The sequence below is a fragment of the Oncorhynchus gorbuscha genome, linkage group LG07 (genome assembly GCF_021184085.1).
Source record: "Oncorhynchus gorbuscha isolate QuinsamMale2020 ecotype Even-year linkage group LG07, OgorEven_v1.0, whole genome shotgun sequence".
NCBI lineage: Eukaryota > Metazoa > Chordata > Actinopteri > Salmoniformes > Salmonidae > Oncorhynchus > Oncorhynchus gorbuscha.
Genome location: NC_060179.1, coordinates 62,257,697 through 62,269,271, shown reverse-complemented (window position 1 = coordinate 62,269,271; position 11,575 = coordinate 62,257,697).

Here is an 11,575-nt window from a genome sequence, read left to right as displayed (position 1 = left end):
GCAGATGGTGTGGTGTGTGTAGGTGGTGGTCATACGGCCCTGTAGGTGGTGGTCATACGGCCCTGTAGGAGGTGGTCATAGGGCCCTGTAGGTGGTGGTCATACGGCCCTGTAGGTGGTGGTCATACGGCCCTGTAGGTGGTGGTCATACGGCCCTGTAGGTGGTGGTCATAGGGCCCTGTAGGTGGTGGTCATACGGCCCTGTAGGTGGTGGTCATACGGCCCTGTAGGAGGTGGTCATAGGGCCCTGTAGGTGGTGGTCATACGGCCCTGTAGGTGGTGGTCATACGGCCCTGTAGGAGGTGGTCATACGGCCCTGTAGGTGGTGGTCATAGGGCTCTGTAGGTGGTGGTCATACGGCCCTGTAGGTGGTGGTCATACGGCCCTGTAGGTGGTGGTCATACGGCCCTGTAGGTGGTGGTCATAGGGCCCTGTAGGAGGTGGTCATAGGGCCCTGTAGGAGGTGGTCATACGGCCCTGTAGGTGGTGGTCATACGGCCCTGTAGGTGGTGGTCATACGGCCCTGTAGGTGGTGGTCATACGGCCCTGTAGGTGGTGGTCATACGGCCCTGTAGGAGGTGGTCATACGGCCCTGTAGGTGGTGGTCATAGGGCTCTGTAGGTGGTGGTCATACGGCCCTGTAGGTGGTGGTCATACGGCCCTGTAGGTGGTGGTCATACGGCCCTGTAGGTGGTGGTCATAGGGCCCTGTAGGAGGTGGTCATAGGGCCCTGTAGGAGGTGGTCATACGGCCCTGTAGGTGGTGGTCATACGGCCCTGTAGGTGGTGGTCATACGGCCCTGTAGGAGGTGGACATAGGGCCCTGTAGGTGGTGGTCATACGGCCCTGTAGGTGGTGGTCATACGGCCCTGTAGGTGGTGGTCATACGGCCCTGTAGGTGGTGGTCATAGGGCCCTGTAGGTGGTGGTCATACGGCCCTGTAGGTGGTGGTCATACGGCCCTGTAGGAGGTGGTCATAGGGCCCTGTAGGTGGTGGTCATACGGCCCTGTAGGTGGTGGTCATACGGCCCTGTAGGAGGTGGTCATACGGCCCTGTAGGTGGTGGTCATAGGGCTCTGTAGGTGGTGGTCATACGGCCCTGTAGGTGGTGGTCATACGGCCCTGTAGGTGGTGGTCATACGGCCCTGTAGGTGGTGGTCATAGGGCCCTGTAGGAGGTGGTCATAGGGCCCTGTAGGAGGTGGTCATACGGCCCTGTAGGTGGTGGTCATATGGCCCTGTAGGTGGTGGTCATACGGCCCTGTAGGTGGTGGTCATACGGCCCTGTAGGTGGTGGTCATACGGCCCTGTAGGAGGTGGTCATACGGCCCTGTAGGTGGTGGTCATAGGGCTCTGTAGGTGGTGGTCATACGGCCCTGTAGGTGGTGGTCATACGGCCCTGTAGGTGGTGGTCATACGGCCCTGTAGGTGGTGGTCATAGGGCCCTGTAGGAGGTGGTCATAGGGCCCTGTAGGAGGTGGTCATACGGCCCTGTAGGTGGTGGTCATACGGCCCTGTAGGTGGTGGTCATACGGCCCTGTAGGTGGTGGTCATACGGCCCTGTAGGTGGTGGTCATACGGCCCTGTAGGTGGTGGTCATACGGCCCTGTAGGTGGTGGTCGTAGGGCCCTGTAGGAGGTGGTCATACGGCCCTGTAGGAGGTGGTCATACGGCCCTGTAGGAGGTGGTCATACGGCCCTGTAGGTGGTGGTCATACGGCCCTGTAGGAGGTGGTCATAGTGCCCTGTAGGTGGTGGTCATACGGCCCTGTAGGTGGTGGTCATACGGCCCTGTAGGTGGTGGTCATACAGCCCTGTAGGTGGTGGTCATAGGGCCCTGTAGGAGGTGGTCATACGGCCCTGTAGGAGGTGGTCATACGGCCCTGTAGGAGGTGGTCATACGGCCCTGTAGGTGGTGGTCATACGGCCCTGTAGGAGGTGGTCATAGTGCCCTGTAGGTGGTGGTCATACGGCCCTGTAGGAGGTGGTCATACGGCCCTGTAGGAGGTGGTCATACGGCCCTGTAGGAGGTGGTCATACGGCCCTGTAGGAGGTGGTCATACGGCCCTGTAGGAGGTGGTCATACGGCCCTGTAGGAGGTGGTCATAGGGCCCTGTAGAAGGTGGTCATACGGCCCTGTAGGAGGTGGTCATACGGCCCTGTAGGAGGTGGTCATACGGCCCTGTAGGTGGTGGTCATACGGCCCTGTAGGAGGTGGTCATACGGCCCTGTAGGTGGTGGTCATAGGGCCCTGTAGGTGGTGGTCATACGGCCCTGTAGGTGGTGGTCATAGGGCCCTGTAGGAGGTGGTCATACGGCCCTGTAGGAGGTGGTCATACGGCCCTGTAGTTGGTGGTCATACGGCCCTGTAGGTGGTGGTCATACGGCCCTGTAAGTTGTGGTCATACGGCCCTGTAGGTGGTGGTCATACGGCCCTGTAGGTGGTGGTCATAGGGCCCTGTAGGTGGTGGTCATAGGGCCCTGTAGGAGGTGGTCATACGGCCCTGTAGGTGGTGGTCATAGGGCCCTGTAGGTGGTGGTCATAGGGCCCTGTAGGTGGTGGTCATAGGGCCCTGTAGGTGGTGGTCATATGGCCCTGTAGGTGGTGGTCATAGGGCCCTGTAGGTGGTGGTCATATGGCCCTGTAGGTGGTGGTCATAGGGCCCTGTATGAGGTGGTCATACGGCCCTGTAGGTGGTGGTCATACGCCCGTGTAGGTGGTGGTCATAGGGCCCTGTAGGTGGTGGTCATAGGGCCCTGTAGGAGGTGGTCATACGGCCCTGTAGGTGGTGGTCATAGGGCCCTGTAGGTGGTGGTCATATGGCCCTGTAGGTGGTGGTCATAGGGCCCTGTATGAGGTGGTCATACGGCCCTGTAGGAGGTGGTCATAGGGCCCTGTAGGAGGTGGTCATACGGCCCTGTAGGTGGTGGTCATACGGCCCTGTAGGTGGTGGTCATACGGCCCTGTAGGTGGTGGTCATAGGGCCCTGTAGGAGGTGGTCATACGGCCCTGTAGGTGGTGGTCATACGGCCCTGTAGGTGGTGGTCATACGGCCGTGTAGGTGGTGGTCATAGGGCCCTGTAGGTGGTGGTCATAGGGCCCTGTAGGAGGTGGTCATACGGCCCTGTAGGTGGTGGTCATACGGCCCTGTAGGTGGTGGTCATACGGCCCTGTAGGTGGTGGTCATACGGCCCTGTAGGTGGTGGTCATATGGCCCTGTAGGAGGTGGTCATATGGCCCTGTAGGTGGTGGTCATACGGCCCTGTAGGTGGTGGTCATACGGCCGTGTAGGTGGTGGTCATAGGGCCCTGTAGGTGGTGGTCATAGGGCCCTGTAGGAGGTGGTCATACGGCCCTATAGGTGGTGGTCATAGGGCCCTGTAGGTGGTGGTCATAGGGCTCTGTAGGTGGTGGTCATACGGCCCTGTAGGTGGTGGTCATACGGCCCTGTAGGTGGTGGTCATGCTGCCCTGTAGGTGGTGGTCATACGGCCCTGTAGGTGGTGGTCATACGGCCCTCTAGGTGGTGGTCATACAGCCCTGTAGGTGGTGGTCATAGGGCCCTGTAGGAGGTGGTCATACGGCCCTGTAGGAGGTGGTCATACGGCCCTGTAGGAGGTGGTCATACGGCCCTGTAGGTGGTGGTCATACGGCCCTGTAGGAGGTGGTCATAGTGCCCTGTAGGTGGTGGTCATACGGCCCTGTAGGAGGTGGTCATACGGCCCTGTAGGAGGTGGTCATAGGGCCCTGTAGGAGATGGTCATACGGCCCTGTAGGAGGTGGTCATACGGCCCTGTAGGAGGTGGTCATACGGCCCTGTAGGAGATGGTCATAGGGCCCTGTAGAAGGTGGTCATACGGCCCTGTAGGAGGTGGTCATACGGCCCTGTAGGAGGTGGTCATACGGCCCTGTAGGAGGTGGTCATAGGGCCCTGTAGGAGGTGGTCATACGGCCGTGTAGGTGGTGGTCATAGGGCCCTGTAGGTGGTGGTCATAGGGCCCTGTAGGAGGTGGTCATACGGCCCTGTAGGTGGTGGTCATAGGGCCCTGTAGGTGGTGGTCATACGGCCCTGTAGGTGGTGGTCATAGGGCCCTGTAGGAGGTGGTCATACGGCCCTGTAGGTGGTGGTCATACGGCCCTGTAGGTGGTGGTCATAGGGCCCTGTAGGTGGTGGTCATAGGGCCCTGTAGAAGGTGGTCATACGGCCCTGTAGGAGGTGGTCATACGGCCCTGTAGGAGGTGGTCATACGGCCCTGTAGGTGGTGGTCATACGGCCCTGTAGGAGGTGGTCATAGGGCCCTGTAGGAGGTGGTCATACGGCCATGTAGGTGGTTGTCATAGGGCCCTGTAGGTGGTGGTCATAGGGCCCTGTAGGAGGTGGTCATACGGCCCTGTAGGTGGTGGTCATAGGGCCCTGTAGGTGGTGGTCATACGGCCCTGTAGGTGGTGGTCATAGGGCCCTGTAGGAGGTGGTCATACGGCCCTGTAGGTGGTGGTCATACGGCCCTGTAGGTGGTGGTCATAGGGCCCTGTAGGTGGTGGTCATAGGGCCCTGTAGGAGGTGGTCATAGGGCCCTGTAGAAGGTGGTCATACGGCCCTGTAGGAGGTGGTCATACGGCCCTGTAGGAGGTGGTCATACGGCCCTGTAGGAGGTGGTCATACGGCCCTGTAGGAGGTGGTCATACGGCCCTGTAGGTGGTGGTCATAGGGCCCTGTAGGTGGTGGTCATAGGGCCCTGTAGGTGGTGGTCATAGGGCCCTGTAGGAGGTGGTCATACGGCCGTGTAGGTGGTGGTCATAGGGCCCTGTAGGAGGTGGTCATAGGGCCCTGTAGAAGGTGGTCATACGGCCCTGTAGGAGGTGGTCATACGGCCCTGTAGGAGGTGGTCATACGGCCCTGTAGGAGGTGGTCATACGGCCCTGTAGGAGGTGGTCATAGGGCCCTGTAGGAGGTGGTCATACGGCCCTGTAGGTGGTGGTCATACGGCCCTGTAGGTGGTGGTCATACGGCCCTGTAGGTGGTGGTCATACGGCCCTGTAGGTGGTGGTCATACGGCCCTGTAGGTGGTGGTCATAGGGCCCTGTAGTTGGTGGTCATAGGGCCCTGTAGGAGGTGGTCATACGGCCCTGTAGGTGGTGGTCATAGGGCCCTGTAGGTGGTGGTCATAGGGCCCTGTAGGTGGTGGTCATAGGGCCCTGTAGGAGGTGGTCATACGGCCGTGTAGGTGGTGGTCATAGGGCCCTGTAGGTGGTGGTCATAGGGCCCTGTAGGAGGTGGTCATACGGCCCTGTAGGTGGTGGTCATAGGGCCCTGTAGGTGGTGGTCATACGGCCCTGTAGGTGGTGGTCATAGGGCCCTGTAGGAGGTGGTCATACGGCCCTGTAGGTGGTGGTCATACGGCCCTGTAGGTGGTGGTCATAGGGCCCTGTAGGTGGTGGTCATAGGGCCCTGTAGAAGGTGGTCATACGGCCCTGTAGGAGGTGGTCATACGGCCCTGTAGGAGGTGGTCATACGGCCCTGTAGGTGGTGGTCATACGGCCCTGTAGGAGGTGGTCATAGGGCCCTGTAGGAGGTGGTCATACGGCCGTGTAGGTGGTTGTCATAGGGCCCTGTAGGTGGTGGTCATAGGGCCCTGTAGGAGGTGGTCATACGGCCCTGTAGGTGGTGGTCATAGGGCCCTGTAGGTGGTGGTCATACGGCCCTGTAGGTGGTGGTCATAGGGCCCTGTAGGAGGTGGTCATACGGCCCTGTAGGTGGTGGTCATACGGCCCTGTAGGTGGTGGTCATACGGCCCTGTAGGTGGTGGTCATAGGGCCCTGTAGGAGGTGGTCATAGGGCCCTGTAGAAGGTGGTCATATGGCCCTGTAGGAGGTGGTCATACGGCCCTGTAGGAGGTGGTCATACGGCCCTGTAGGAGGTGGTCATACGGCCCTGTAGGAGGTGGTCATAGGGCCCTGTAGGAGGTGGTCATACGGCCGTGTAGGTGGTGGTCATAGGGCCCTGTAGGTGGTGGTCATAGGGCCCTGTAGGAGGTGGTCATACGGCCCTGTAGGTGGTGGTCATAGGGCCCTGTAGGTGGTGGTCATACGGCCCTGTAGGTGGTGGTCATAGGGCCCTGTAGGAGGTGGTCATACGGCCCTGTAGGTGGTGGTCATACGGCCCTGTAGGTGGTGGTCATAGGGCCCTGTAGGTGGTGGTCATAGGGCCCTGTATGAGGTGGTCATACGGCCCTGTAGGTGGTGGTCATACGGCCCTGTAGGTGGTGGTCATACGGCCCTGTAGGTGGTGGTCATACGGCCCTGTAGGTGGTGGTCATAGGGCCCTGTAGGTGGTGGTCATATGGCCCTGTAGGTGGTGGTCATAAGGCCCTGTATGAGGTGGTCATACGGCCCTGTAGGTGGTGGTCATAGGGCCCTGTAGGTGGTGGTCATAGGGCCCTGTAGGTGGTGGTCATACGGCCCTGTAGGTGGTGGTCATACGGCCCTGTAGGTGGTGGTCATGGCCCTGTAGGTGGTGGTCATAGGGCCCTGTAGGTGGTGGTCATATGGCCCTGTAGGTGGTGGTCATATGGCCCTGTATGAGGTGGTCATACGGCCCTGTAGGTGGTGGTCATACGGCCCTGTAGGTGGTGGTCATACGGCCCTGTAGGTGGTGGTCATACGGCCCTGTAGGTGGTGGTCATAGGGCCCTGTAGGAGGTGGTCATACGGCCCTGTAGGTGGTGGTCATACGGCCGTGTAGGTGGTGGTCATAGGGCCCTGTAGGTGGTGGTCATAGGGCCCTGTAGGAGGTGGTCATACGGCCCTGTAGGGGGTGGTCATAGGGCCCTGTAGGTGGTGGTCATACGGCCCTGTAGGTGGTGGTCATAGGGCCCTGTAGGTGGTGGTCATAGGGCCCTGTAGGTGGTGGTCATAGGGCCCTGTAGGAGGTGGTCATACGGCCCTGTAGGTGGTGGTCATAGGGCCCTGTAGGTGGTGGTCATATGGCCCTGTAGGTGGTGGTCATAGGGCCCTGTATGAGGTGGTCATACGGCCCTGTAGGTGGTGGTCATACGGCCCTGTAGGTGGTGGTCATACGGCCCTGTAGGTGGTGGTCATACGGCCCTGTAGGTGGTGGTCATATGGCCCTGTAGGTGGTGGTCATACGGTCCTGTAGGTGGTGGTCATAGGGCCCTGTAGGTGGTGGTCATAGGGCCCTGTAGGAGGTGGTCATACGGCCCTGTAGGTGGTGGTCATAGGGCCCTGTAGGTGGTGGTCATAGGGCCCTGTAGGTGGTGGTCATAGGGCCCTGTAGGAGGTGGTCATATGGCCCTGTAGGTGGTGGTCATACGGCCCTGTAGGTGGTGGTCATAGGGCCCTGTAGGTGGTGGTCATAGGGCCCTGTAGGAGGTGGTCATACGGCCCTGTAGGTGGTGGTCATAGGGCCCTGTAGGTGGTGGTCATAGGGCCCTGTCGGTGGTGGTCATAGGGCCCTGTAGGAGGTGGTCATACGGCCCTGTAGGTGGTGGTCATAGGGCCCTGTAGGTGGTGGTCATATGGCCCTGTAGGTGGTGGTCATATGGCCCTGTATGAGGTGGTCATACGGCCCTGTAGGTGGTGGTCGTAGGGCCCTGTAGGAGGTGGTCATACGGCCCTGTAGGTGGTGGTCATAGGGCCCTGTAGGTGGTGGTCATACGGCCCTGTAGCCTCCAGGGCAAAATTTGAAGTTAACGCAGCAAGGAAGCTTTCTGATGTGTAAGCAATCAATTGGCCGGGGTCATTGGAGACCTTTGGGATGGCAATCTTTGACCCCTGACACTCTGTTGACCTGTATGCCTCGCCTCCATAAACTGCTGACCACCCCAGTGCTACGGCGTTGGCCAGTGGAGCCGCCCAGGCCCAGCCGTACTCCCTGGGTGCTTCCCAATATAGTGCACTATATGGGCTCTGGCCAAAAGTAGTGCACTATATAGGGGATAGGATGCCATTTGGGATATACTCCTTATTTTAGAGGATCCATTAATATTGCAAGCTCAACCTCCGGGACCCGGGATGAAGGGAGCTGAATCAATAACTGCCTGTTTAGTTTATAGACTATGGAATATGTGCTTATACGTACCATGTCCCCTTGTCAGAGTGATTTAGGCCAGGGTCGGACACAGGACGCTATCACACATTTGTAAAGTATTATTTAACTTGTGATTTATCGCTCATACACATCTAATCGATGTAGGGCCTAAGTAGAAATGTATGAGGATAGGATTTTGTCCCGTGATTTGGAGCCTTATCTCTACTGGCCTACATACGAATATACTTACTGACTGTTTGTGGTTTATACTTCATTCATTTGGTGTCTAATTTATGGAGTCATGAAGAACTCATTTCAATCACAATCACCTTTATTCAACAAATACATTTGCATGTACAGGAATTTGACTCAGTGAAATAGTGCTACAACAATAAACAGAATATACTGACGAGATAGAGACACTAAATTAACACAACCCACATACTGTACAGTATGTACACCAGTGGAGGCTGCTGAGGGGAGTCCTGCTCATAATAAGGGCCGGAATGAAGTGAATGGAATGGTATCAAACACATGGTTTTTATAAGGGCACAAGGCGAGACCCAGATGCAGACATGGGAGGCAGATGGTTTATGTCTTTGATATTTATTATATCCAAAAGGGGTAGGCAAGAGAATGGTCGTGGACAGGCATAAAGTCAAATCCAGTTCAGAGTCCAGGAGGTACAGTGTGGCAGGCAGGTTCGAGGTCAGGGCAGGCAGAATGGTCGGGCAGGCGGGTACAGAGTCCAGGAGGTACAGTGTGGCAGGCAGGTTCGAGGTCAGGGCAGGCAGAATGGTCAGGCAGGCAGGTACAGAGTCCCAGAAAACAGGCAGAAGGGTCAAAACCGGGAGGACTAGGAAAAGAGAAGAGAACAGTCAGGCGCACAGGGGAAAAACAAGCTGGTTGTCTTGGAACATACAAGATGAACTGGCACAGAGAGACAGAAAACACAAGGATAAATACACCAGGGAAAACAAGCGACACCTGGAGGGGGTGGAGACAATCACAAGGACAGGTGAAACTGATCAGGGTGTGACAGGTTTTCATGTGTTTGATAACATTCCATTCACTCCATTCCAGCCATTATTATGAACCTTCCTCCCCTCAGCAGCCTCCACTGATGATTAGAATGGGCAGGCCAAGGTTCAACAATGTAGAAGTGGGGGATGAAGAGGGGGAATGAATAAGAGGGGAACAAGGTAAAAAAAAAAAAATGATAACAATACAACAAAAGAAACCAGCAACAACAGTGTCTTGTTTGTCTTTGGGTATAGAATGTTGAAGGTCAGAGGATTCCATTCATGAAAGAGGAGAGAAGAGAAAAAGGGGAATGTATTTGAGAGTTCCCCCAGCTAAAAGTTCCCTTTATGTTTCAGTACCAGAGCCCTGAAAGCAGATAGCCATCTATTCACCAGTTGACTGGATACATTGCATTGAGGCTCGGACATATTAATATGCAAATAGCCAGACAGGCTCAACGCAAGGTATGTAGAGCACGCTTTTATAGGCAGGTCCTGAGATTTCACCTCATACACCTCTCCCCATACATCTCACTAGTGTTCCCTGTGAAGGCCTAACTACTGTTTAGCCATAGTAAGGCCCATGGTCCAGGGATTACGCCAATGTGAATAAGGCTGGAGCCTGGAAGTCACCCCAGCCCTCAGATCACCTCAGATGAAAGTGATTAGTGACCCTTACAGTGGAGGTCAAGTAGCTGCAGTGGTGGTCAAGTAGCTGCCAATTCAGGCCAGCCTGCCTGTCTGCCTGCCATGGACACTCTGCCTCAACACAAGACATTATGAGGAACAGACAGAAGAATGCTGTCCTCCTCTGTTGAAAATGTGTATGAATTGTAATAGGTGGCAGACATCACAAAGGGCTGCTAATCCAATCCTCATTCTTCACTTCCGGAGTGCCTGCGTGCCTGTTATGGACACTGTTTAGTTTACATCAGTCTTCTAGAGCAGCTGTTGTAGCAGGAAGGGGCATTTGGCAAGACTATTATTACTGTTAAGAGGCCACTACAATGCCAGCCCAATGGTTCCAAACTGTGACCAACTGGTCAAAATTCATGTCACCGTGACCAAGACAGGTACTGGACTAGAGGTTTGTTTAGGGTTTGTCCAGTCATGGAAATTAATGTTAATTAAACTCATCTCAATAACAGCATTCACCATCTATAGCAGCCTTCAATATAGGGGCACATATCATTGTGTCCACATACTATAGGTCAACTCTATTATTTTCCCTGATTGAGTTGCCATACACAGTCTTCACTCTTCACCCCTCAACTGACTAGAGCATCTGTCCACTCCTCGGTCTCTCCTGGTCCAGGATAGAGCCCTCTCTGTGGGAGTCTGATCTGGCCCTGGTGACCCTGGAGCCTGGAGTTCATGGGGAGAGTGCATTCCACCATCAAGTCACCTCTCTGACCCATATACCCTGTACGGGCCAGGCTATTCTCAGAGAGACAGGGAGGAAGTGACAAATACCTTGAGAATGTTCTGGACTATGCAGTCTGATTACAGTTTTTTCCAACTGCTTACACACAAAATCTTTTCATGTCACACAATTTTTGAAACCTCTCACTCAAAGTGCAAAACTACACACCAAATATCCAAAACCATAAGCTATTTCTCAGCCTTTTGACTCAGTTGTCAATTGCATAAAACACTTTTTTCAAAACACTACACACAATTCTCTACATAAACACAGAAATCTAACAGGAAGTGACTTGCAATCCTTTTCCAAACACAACCAATCAAAATGCCACACTTATTCACCAGGTCACATACACACACTGCTCACATGTGCAAACACTAATAGCTTAACTGATCACTAACCAATCACTGCTTTACTGTAGTATAGGCCTATAAATAGGTCAAATGTCAGATTACCTGTTTTGAACAATGGATGCCAACAATGGACAGAGAGCAAGAGGAGTAGGAGGGTGAGGAAGAGGAAGAAGAGGACGAGGACACAGAACAAAAGGAAGGAGAGCCATCTCTGATGAGATTAGGGCAACACTTGTTGATCATGTGATCAACCACGGTTTGACCATGAGAGAGGCACATCCTCCATCACAATGCCACACTGGGTCCGTACAACACCGGCCATATGCTCACTTTTCTGGATGCAATTTACACAATGCTTGTCCCTGATCTAGATCAGGAGCCTGCTAGATTTGTGGTTTTATGGGACAATGTTAGTTTTCACCGGGCTACCCCATTTTCACCTTTTCTAAATCCCATAGAGGAATTCTCAGCCTGGCGCTGGAAAGTGTATGATCGCCAACCCTATGCCCGCATGCCGCTTCTCCAGGCAATGGAGGACGCATGTGGGGACATTGAGGTTGCCTCTGTCCAAGGTTGGATACGCCATGCTAGGAGATACGTTTTCTCTTGCCATACATCGAGGAAAGTATCTTGTGATGTGGACAAAGTACTGTATTCTAAAGAATATAATTTTGGTTTACATATGTTTATGGTTTTGTTGTATGCTACTGTATACAACAGTAATGTTTGGCCTAAT